The following is a 10,956-nucleotide window of genomic DNA, read 5'->3' on the forward strand; positions in this document are numbered from 1 at the left end:
GCGCCGAAATTTAATTTATTGTCAAAAATAATCCCCAAGTTTCTGACATTTTCAACTGGATGGGGGCACTCTCCTGCCTCTGGCAGCCACTAGGCCTGATTCGAGAGGGGTTGACCTGGCCCGAACTCCATCACCTTCGTTTTTTCTGTATAGATCTTCAGGTAGTTCTGGCCCATCCAGGTCATAATGTCCGTAAGGCAGGCATAAAACCTAGCTGCTGTGGTCTCTGGCTGATTTGCAATAGAAATAATAAGCTGAGAGTCATCGGCATACGAGACCAGCCCGAAGCCGTGTCTCCTTACTAGGTTGGCCAGGGGAGTGACGTACAGATTAAACAAGATTGGTGATAGCGCCGATCCCTGTGGTACTCCACACGGAAGATGGAAATTCTCTGACTGCATGCCATCCCAAAACAGCTTCTGCTCCCTTGCCTCCAAAAAGGAGGACAGTAGGGACAGGGCGGTCCCTCCGACCCCTATATCCCTCAGCTGCTGCACCAAGATGGTGTGGTTTACGGTGTCAAAAGTGGTTGATAGGTCAAGGAGTACGAAGACCGCCCTTCCCCCCTCATCCACTGCCCTGCGGATCCCTTCAGCTGTAAGAATTAGTGCTGACTCAGTGGAGTGGCGTGGACAAAATCCATGTTGTGAAGAGTCCAGCAGGTTATTAACGTCAAGGTAGTCTGTCAGCACTCTGCAGAGTTGTTTTTCTAGCACTTTTGCAGTGATAGGTAAACTAGCTATGGGTCGGTAGTTTTTAGGCTCACTGGGATCTAAATTTAATAGGGGCGTAATAGCCGCCATTTTCCAAATGGTAGGGTAACTGCCAGTGGCTAGGACTTGATTCAAAATAGTGGCCAGATTTTCGTGGATCTTGCGTGTTATTTGGTGCATAATAGATGGAGGACAGGGATCAGTAGGTGCACCGGATTTTACGGAGAGTAACAGTTTTTGGACCTCTCCATTGTTCATTGGCTGGAAGTGAGTCAGCTTACATTGAGGGCTGATTCAGGGTGTCACCGTGTCTTGAGATCTGATAGGGCTTGGAAAATTATTATAGATTTCCCTCACCTTCTCTTGAAAGCAGTCTGCCACTTTATTGCAAAGATTTTAATCTGGCTCAAACGCTTTGTCTTGCTGGGGTTTAGCCAGCAGATTAACTGATTTATTAAGTTCCCTAGAGGAATTGCTTGCCTCTTTTATTTTTACAGTAAAAAACAGTTTTTTTGCGGCTATGATTGCTTCTTTACATATTGAGATCGTCTGAGTGTAGATGACCTTTTTTGAGTGATCATAGTTTTGCCGCCAGAGGCGCGATACGCCCTTCTGCAATTGATTTTTTAATTTTGCAGTTCTAGAGTGTACCATGGCAAAGTCGTTTTGATTCTTTTTACTCTCATTAGCTTCTTGGGCACAACTTTATCGGCTGCTGATGTTAGCCAGTCATAAAACTGCTGAGCTGCTTTATTATTATCGCGGTCTAGTGTCGGCGGGAAAAGGTTAAGTCAACCTTCATCTTATGTGCCATTGTTAAGACACCAGTAACTTGCCACAATGTGAAGTGCTTCAAAAGTGTTATTGAAGAAGAGGACATAAAATGCAGCTGGTTCAAAGGGTCCAGAGACATATAACAGCCAAAACAGTTTAACCATGACAATCATATTTCCACAATGGAAGACCTAACAAACCAATAGACTTACACAAAATACTAACATCATATAAAGCATAACAGAGAATAAATACTATCTTAACATGCCACATATCTTTCCTGTATTTTTTTCCTGCATTATATATGTATATATATATTTCTTTTCAATAAAGAAGCGTGAAGTATAAACACGAACAGAAACATTGTTTAACAGAATTAGATGTTCACAAAAATAATATCAAGAAAATAATGACAATGCACCATAGCAAAAAGTTAGTCTGCATATCTTTTAAGCACTCTGATAATCCTACCATTCTTTCTTAATATAGAGCTCTCTGAGATTCTCACAGCACATCCGTTCTTGTTTTCTGATGTGGACTTGGCCCCATCTAAAACATTGTCCATGTCATATCTTCCCACTTTGGCAACTCTGGACAACTTCCAGAATTGTCCATTTGACACAGGCACCGCATTGCTTCTCATGTCCGTCAACCTAACAGGTTCTGAAAACGTGAAAAATCCTGTTCTCTGCAGAAGTGGATCTTTGATTCTTAACATATCACCTACTTCAACTCTAGACTTTCTGACCAATTTGGCTTTGATTTTTGCATCTCTATGACAGCGCAAAACACTGTGTTTATCTCTCAACAGTGTTGCATTCTCACAAGCCCCAGATATATCATAACATTGACCCATCATTTCAACTTTCCAAAAGAATATATGACATTACATTGCGCTGTTTACACTGCGATACCTATACAATGCAGGCATTACAACCCAAGTAATTACAACAAATTGCGTTGGAGGGCGCTTGTCTTTGGCAAGGTATGATTTACTATTCCAAATCCAGTCTACGTACAGTAGGGAAGGTGTTGGAATAGTAAATCATAGTATTCCTTAGGTTAGAGTGCCATCTACTGCAAGTCATTGTGATGTCTTTCGTTGTAATACCAGCGTTGTAAAGGTATTGTGGTGTAAACACTGTGATGTAACCAATGTTTCCCTATCCGAAAGGGACAGAAAGAAGACACCACTTTGCTCCCTCTCATAAGTTCAAAAGTACCTCCCTATGACTGAATGAGGTATGGACCTGTAAGCCCAAATCAACTCTCTTACTGTAGTTTCACAATTCATTTAGACCTTACAGCACTCTAAATGCATTCTACCAATATTCTGTTGAACCTTTCAACTTTTCTGTTGGCTTAAGGGTGGGTGATAAAGAGGAGTGCGTAAATGTTTTACACACATTTATCCTGGAATTCCATCATAGCTATGGAGGTGAACTGAACCCCATTATCTGTGAGCAGTTTCTCTGGAGTCCCTTCACTGGAAAATACATACCAGGGAAAACTAATCACAGCCTTGGTGTTGGGTACTGCCACACCTCGCACTTCCACCCACCTTGATAGGTCATCAACGAGTACTATAAAATACCTCATCCTAGGAGGCAATATTTGAAACGGTCCAAAAAAATCTACTGCAATCCTCTGCCACACTTTGCTGGGACTAACCACAGCTATGGGTGCAGGCAAAGTGATGACCAATAGCGTATCACTAGAACAACATTGAGTGCAGTTTCTTACCAATCTTTCGACATCTATGTCCACCCCTTGTCACCAGAAATAATTTCTGATCCTTTGTTTTCGGATTTATGCTTTTCTCAAATCTAAATAATCCATCCCAAATGTAAATCTCTGTCTTGAGAAACCTGACCTACTAAACGCTCTCAACCGTTTACAGAAAAGGGCAACCAAGTCCTAAGTATCTATGAAATAGTTAACAAATCCCAGCCAAATTAACTGACAGAAGACGGGAGACCAAAAGATACAAAACATTCAAGAGCGCATAAGCAGAAAACCCTTATGTTCACATCTTCAGATTAATTTTTAAAAACAAAATATCCACAAGCTTTACACAAAATAGATATTACCTTAGTCACACTGTGTTTTTGAACCCTCACAAAGAAATGAAAGGTGGGCTTATTAATTTGAGAACTATGTGGCATGTTTATCATCATATCACACAATCCAGAAATTCACCTTGCTGCGCTGCATGATAGAAAAAGATCAAGAATTGCCACATTTAACATAATCCGGCACAGACCTGCCTTTTGCCTAGCACAAAAGCAGGATTATAAGCAGGATTGTTTTTGTGCAAAAAGGGGCACATTCCTGCACAAAGACAATCACATGAGGTATTTACCTCTTTCTAAGTGTGCTGCAGAATGCAGCACACATAGAAAGAGGATAAAGCAAGGAGATATAAACATGTATCTCCTCATTACACCTCACCTGAAGAGCCGTAGCAGTTTTGGCCTATTCCCAGGCCTACAATTTATGACAAATCTGGAACTGTATCAAAATCCATGGTTGTTGCATGGGAATACCCACCACAATCCCCGTTTGAATGCCTCCCTGGGGCCGATTAACGCAATACAGAGATTTACTCTGCATTGCATTACTCTGAATTTATCATGTCACTCAGGGCCACGCAAGGGGGCCTTGTGAGGCTTTATAAATCACATCTTAAGGGCTGTGTAGCTTTTGCACCCCGTTGCGTGTTGCAAAATGAAGCATCCCCTTGATAAATATGGCCCTGTGCTCCATAATTTGATGGGATGGCATTCACATGATGTTCGACTTTGTAAGCCACTTCTGTTAGTTTTTCATCAAGAAATCAGGTCTTCAACACCAAGATATGGATAAAACACAATTGTCATTACTTAGGAGTTTACTGTGTTTTAAAAAATGATAAGAAAATCTATTACAAAATGCGCACATGTATGGTGGCCAATTTGGAACGTATTTTCAAAAAACACAAGAAAAGTGATTCCATGATGGCCACCGTGCATGTACACTCATGCATGGTGGCCAGCTTGTAATGTTTTTCCCAAAAATGTAAAATCTGTTACAAGATGGCTGCCATGCTTGCAAGGTTGCCACCTGTGGCAGAAAAAGACACCAAAGGCAAATCCCAATAGTGCACCGCCCTGTATCGATGGTGAGACCTGTTGACTAAGCCAGTGCTTGTTTAAAACTGCTTTTTGGTTTCTTTTTATTTAAATGTTGCACATTTCAATTTTGAAAATGTGTCTTGTGTGTTATTGTTTCTGCAATATTAAAAATGTGTCTAGTGTGTTGTTGTTTCTGCAAGGTTTCGATAGATCCTTTTTCATATCAACCCCTTCCATTTCCACTACCTGCCACTGGGAGATTATTTTTTCTTTTAAATTAAATTGCTGTTCTGAATCCCCATTTCTCCCTTCAACTCGTTTATGTTGAGAGGACACCACTCATGCACCACCTGTTTCAACATTTTTTTTAAATAGTTTATTTTCCCTCTGCTCAGCTTTTTTCCCTACTTTTTTTGATGGAGCCTTCTTCTGTACCCTAATTTCTACTCTTAACCCTCTCATAACATGCCTCATTCTATCTTTGCCTCGTACATTTTCAGTATTAAAATCATGTTGCCCTATTTTATTCTTGGGGTTTTATGTCTATTATTTCATGCCAAACTATATAACTAGCATGTATGTTTTCCACAACATGGAGTTTCAACTGGAGGTCATTCTCAGTAGTGTGTTAATACTAATTTGTATCTCTAATAAAGTACCTGCAGCTGATATCGTATGCCTTAAAATACTCCCTCTCGTACTTTTTATGTTTGTTTTGTACTAAAATTATTACAGCATCAGAGGATCCCAAAAATTATGCATGGCGGCAGTGACTTCTACAAATCTGGTCCGTGCAACAAAATGCTTTAAAAAAACAAACATAAAAAAAAAGCTCTGAGCAAAGTGCAGAATCATAATGTTATTTTTCAATCCTAAAAAAACGTTTTTTACGAGATGGGTTATATTTCAGCTTTATTTATGCATTGGGGCACAATTAATAGTTTAGAAAAGTGCTATTATTTGTCTTTTAAAGTGCAGTGTCTGGTAAATCTAAGAATACATAAATTGTTATATGCATTAATTCAGTTCATTCTAAAAGTAACTGGACGTTATTGACATGTTCCCTAATGCTGTTGGGCGCTGGCAAGCATTATCAGTTATCTCTTTCGGTAATCATTTTTCTTGGAATCATAACCCATTTGATATCTTAAAAACAGCAACATTAATTTTCATTTGTCATATTGTAGAGTATAAATTAACTAAACGTTAATGACATTCTTCTTGAGTAATCAGTTCTACATGATTAACCTAAAAATTGCTGAAATGTTTACTATTCATTTGTAACTAAAGAAAGGATAGCATGACGAGTCAGTAATAGCTAGGTTAATTTATTTTCTCATCTGCATTAAAACTTGCCACAATGATTCATAATCATGTTACTTAGGTCTGTCCTGACATAACATCTTAATGTTAAGAAGATTAGAAAGAATAATAATTGTGACAAAATCGAAAGGCTGTTATTTTTTCTCATTGCCTCTTTTTATTTAAAATGATTATATGATTTCATTAAACTCCTAACTTATGTTTATGTTTTGTCAAGGAGCCATGGAGTTTTGAGGCTCACGTGAAAGACTTCGTGGTCTTTATCGCCATCCGGTGGTGTTAACTGTGAACAGAAAGTTAATTTAAACATTTCAAGGTACAAAATGTAGAGTTTCGTCACACAGAACCATACAATTATAGATAATTTACCAAGGGCAAAATGTCAGTTCGTGAATGCAGCTCAAACGAGTTATATGAAATCAGATCATAAATAATACACATGAAGCTGTAGAAGTTCGTATTTCTGTTTTCCTAGAACCAGAAACCTTGTCTTTGCATCAGATTACACGGCGAACTATCAAGATTGAAAAGGCCCTGGTTTATTTCTTTTAATTCTGCACAATAGCGTATGCAGGGGGCATTTGGGTAAAAAAAGGAAGAAAAAAAAGACACAACTGAACTTATTCCTTGAAAGGCAAAAGAACACTCTGGCACTTACGGGTCATCTGTTTAGGTTCTGATTAATAGAAATACATATTTATAATTACTAACAACTAAAATAAGCTATGAAATGCTTCCTTATTACAGCAGAAAACATGTATTTGAAATAGTAATACATAATGCAATGAGGCAGAACTGACGCAAACTAAAAGTTGAGATGTGTGTGTCTGTGCCTTAGAAATGAGCCAGGCACTGACAGGATATTTTCTTAGGCTAAGAAAAAAAAACCCAATAAACATAAGAAAAAATTCAATAAGCATCTGCATCGTTTCTGGATTACAGACAGATGGGGCTCAGACGTGTTTGCCTGGGCCCCAAAAAGGAGCACAGCGTCCTCCTGTATGCTATGAAAAATTCCAAACAGCCTTTGGCTGACTACTGGACACACACATGGGTGTCTGTGCCCCAGCAATGAGGAGTAACTCCTTGCCTGATCCCCCAGCATGATTAGGTGGTCAAACATTTGTTTCTTAACACAGCTTCTGAGCACAGAGGTCCCTTTGTCACATGTATGTGTATATAAGTCATAAGGATGTCCTGGAGACACCCTTTCACTACTATGCATGCTTTACTAAAACCACTGATCCCAGTTCACGTTCGCATCATCATACACCCTTATATCAAAACAGTAGATGTGCAGACAAATCAGAAACATAGGACTGAAAAGTTGAAAGGCCCTGCTACAGTAGCCCTGTAGTGCAATGCTCCTGGTTTCACTTTTCCCATTCACTCAGTGAGGTTTCCTGCACAAAATACCAGTGTCTGTGTTCCCACTGTGTGCATGTAGCCCACGACTGTGACATGTCATATTAGACAGGGTAGGCTACAAAGCCATTAACATACCCACCCTTCAGGGATTCTAAGAGCCCTGAACTGTGGGTCACATTCAGGGCTCCTCCATCACCATCGTCTCTCCAACATCTAAGAGGCAGGTCTCGCCAAACCTACAAGAATCAGCTTTTCTTTCCTCACGTAAGGGGATGATATCTAGACTATCATTAAGTTTCATGGTAATATGGATATCACTAAAACACCTCCCAGAATTTCCTGTCTTCTACAGCTTTCTGAAAGATGGAGAGATCATTTAAAATAAGTTCTGGCAAAACTGAGGATCTGGTGCTCAGTGTCCTCATAGCCTTTCAATCTGCAGATTGGTGGTCCTCTGATTTACATTCCCAATCTCCCCTAGCATAGTGGTAGAGCAGGTTGTTAGATCTGACAGTCTTAGGTTGGTCTTCCCCTAAACGTTTTGCCTGCTTGCATCAAATTTTGCTGGAGTTTTGCTTCTGCTGGCATTAGGACTCTGCACTTTACCACTGCTAACCAGTGCTAAAGTGCTTGTGCTTACTCCCCTAAACATGGTTTGATAGACATACCCATAATTAGCATAGTTTAATTTACCTATAAGTACAAAGACGAGTGAACTACCTGCATCCAGGGCCCATAAATTAAATGCTACTATTGGGACTACACAACAGAAGTCAAATGCCCAGGAAGGAACCATTTCAATATTAATTCACTGTTATATGTGTCACAAACGTGAACACTTAGTTATTGTAACCCTAGGGATACAATGAAAACACTAAAATTGTATCAAAAATATACAAAATGATAAAACCAACACAGAAAGAGAACAAACAATACGGAATCTTAGCTGTCAGATCAAGCTTGTCAATTATACATATACTCGCACCCCTTGTTGTTTTTTTGTGTTGGGAGCTGACTGCATAATTCTCCTTGTACCTTAGGGTATAATTTATGCTTTTGCTGTTATGTTTATATTAGATATTCCTGTGCAACTGTTCTGTCCTGAAGATGGTCCTAAGGATCGGTTAGACCAACGAGGACCGAAACGTCGACGCACAACGCCTTTTTTGCAAAAACCTTCAAATTTATTTGAATATAATTTGTGAATTTTCTGTGCTAATTCACTTGAATGTGGTTGTATCATTTGTCCACATTGTATGCAAAAGGTGTTTTCTATACTACCATTGTACCTACTGTGATTATTTTGGTAGTATTTTTGTTGCCAGACTTTTACCTTTGAGAAAAGCTACCGATATATTGAAAATTAAAATAATGTATATTGTTGATTCAATTTTAGTGTTTTCATTGTATCCCTAGGGTTACAATAACTAAGTGTTCACGTTTGTGACACATATAACAGTGAATTAATATTGAAATGGTTCCTTCCTGGGCATTTGACTTCTATTGTGTATGATACCCAGTCCCGGGGGGATTATTGGGTGGCTCTGTTCTATTGCTACTATTGGGACTACAGCACCGATTGTGCCACCCACTCAAGCAGCCCTCTAAACATATCTCAGGCCTGCCATTGCAAAGCATGTGTGTGCAGTTTTAAATTGCCATGTCGATCTGGCAAATTAAAGTTCTTGCCAGGCCCAAATCTTTATTTTTAATATGTATATGTCACCATTAGGGCAGGCCCTGGACAGCTCTAAGCGCAGGGTGCAATTTATTTAAAAAGCAGGACATGCACTTTTAAGTTTAACAGTTCCTCGTAGTGAAAAACATTTTAAATTAGTTTTTCACTACTACAAGGCCCATATCGCCCATAGTATAGCATTGGGATAATCTTATTATATTTTATAGGCATGATTTCCAAACGGAAAGATGTAAATACTTCCTGTTTGGTGTCTCTGGAATCCTAATCAAAAAAATCCTAAGTTATGGTGAAGTCGGATTTTAAGTGACAATTCTAAAAATGCCAAGTGCAAGCTTGTCTCAGGTTACATGACTGGGTGTAGTTGGCAGTTGGGCTTTGTCTATTCCAGTTAGACAGCCACACACATTAGGGCTTAAGTGTGATTGAGTGGGCTATAATGACAGAATGGGAAGAAGAAGCTGGACTCACTTACACCTGAATAGGCTGTGTCCTGTCCCCATACAAAGGACTACCTAGCTACCTAGCCCCTGTAGTTGGTCTTGGGCCAGGACTAGCAGGGCAGAGCATCTGTGTTCTTCAAAGGTTTGTCTTTGAGGTCGCCCCCACTTCAAAGGCACCCCTAGGTATAAGTACTGGAGCTCAGACACCACCACTTCAGTTCACTTCTGGACCTGTGGATACTCTGCCAGGAAGAAGGACTGCTGTGCTGCTGAAAGGCTGCCACTCTGCTGGACTGCAGCTCTGGAATATCTTCTGCCCTGCTGTGCTGACCTGCTGACCTGCTGCCCTCCTGTTCTGGGTTAGAAGGACTGGCCCTGCATCTCTTGAACACCCACTACCCAATGACTCAAAGGGCTAGTTGGCTGGCCTCCTGATCTGAAACCTCAGGGACATATCAGGCTTCTAGCAAACTTGTATATGCACCTGAACTCTTCTATATGTGTGTTTACCATGCTAGGTGGTGTCACCCCAGTCTTGGACCCTTGGAAGCTGGCCTAAGATGCTTATCAGTGGCAATGACACACCTTCTGTGATTATAAGAGTATCTGTGAGCCACACCAATGCATTTCCTCTGCTGAGCAGCACATCCTCCAGCAAGACAGAAGCTTAACAACTGCTGTGTGGAATGGGCCTAACACAGAAGGTCTGCATTGCCCCCACAGCCTTTGGAGCCCATGCATCGCCGACGGTGCAGCGCATCACGACCCAGGTCCTCTCAACCCTTGTCGACGACAGCCTGGCGATGACACAGCCCCTGCATCGCAGCCTCACAGCTCCTTGGTACCAGTGCATCGCCAGGAGCACACCACAACCTCGACTCCGGAACTTCGCATTGCAAGCACAGTCTAAAATATTCTCAACGCAACAGGACCTCGCACCACAGTCTCAACACGTCTAGGAACTGATGCAGCTCTCAGGCTGCACAACGCTACTTTACCACAAATCAGTGCAAAGCTCCATAACCAGAAATTAAGGTCCTTTGTTCAGCAGGTCTAACTGGGTCCTTGTATCCAGCCCACACTTCATTGCAGTCTGCCTGAACTTGTGACTTTGTCCAGGCCCGGCGCGGTCAGATATCCTTTGTTGGCGCTTTATGGTGATATTTCAACTTAAAGCTATAAAATTAAATATCTCCTATTCTACTAACTGGATTTTTGCAGTTTTGTCTGAATTTATTTATTAAAAAAATTACTTTTCTTTTTCTAAGTCTGGTGTGATGTTCTCACTATTTTACTGTTTGTAGTGTTCCACAAATTCTTTACACATTGCCTGAAAGTTGAGCCTGACTGCTCTGTCCCAAGCTACCAGGAGGTGAGCACATGTTAATTTGAGGTTTCTTGTGCCTACCCTTACTAGGATTTTTATCACTGCTTAACCATGGCTCAAAACCCAGCCAGCTAACAGCCCAATTTCTAACACAGGCTTAATAATTAAAATTGTGCTTAATTTATTGTTGTTTCAAGTT

This window comes from Lissotriton vulgaris, chromosome 2_1 (assembly GCF_964263255.1).
Source record: "Lissotriton vulgaris chromosome 2_1, aLisVul1.2, whole genome shotgun sequence".
Lineage (NCBI taxonomy): Eukaryota > Metazoa > Chordata > Amphibia > Caudata > Salamandridae > Lissotriton > Lissotriton vulgaris.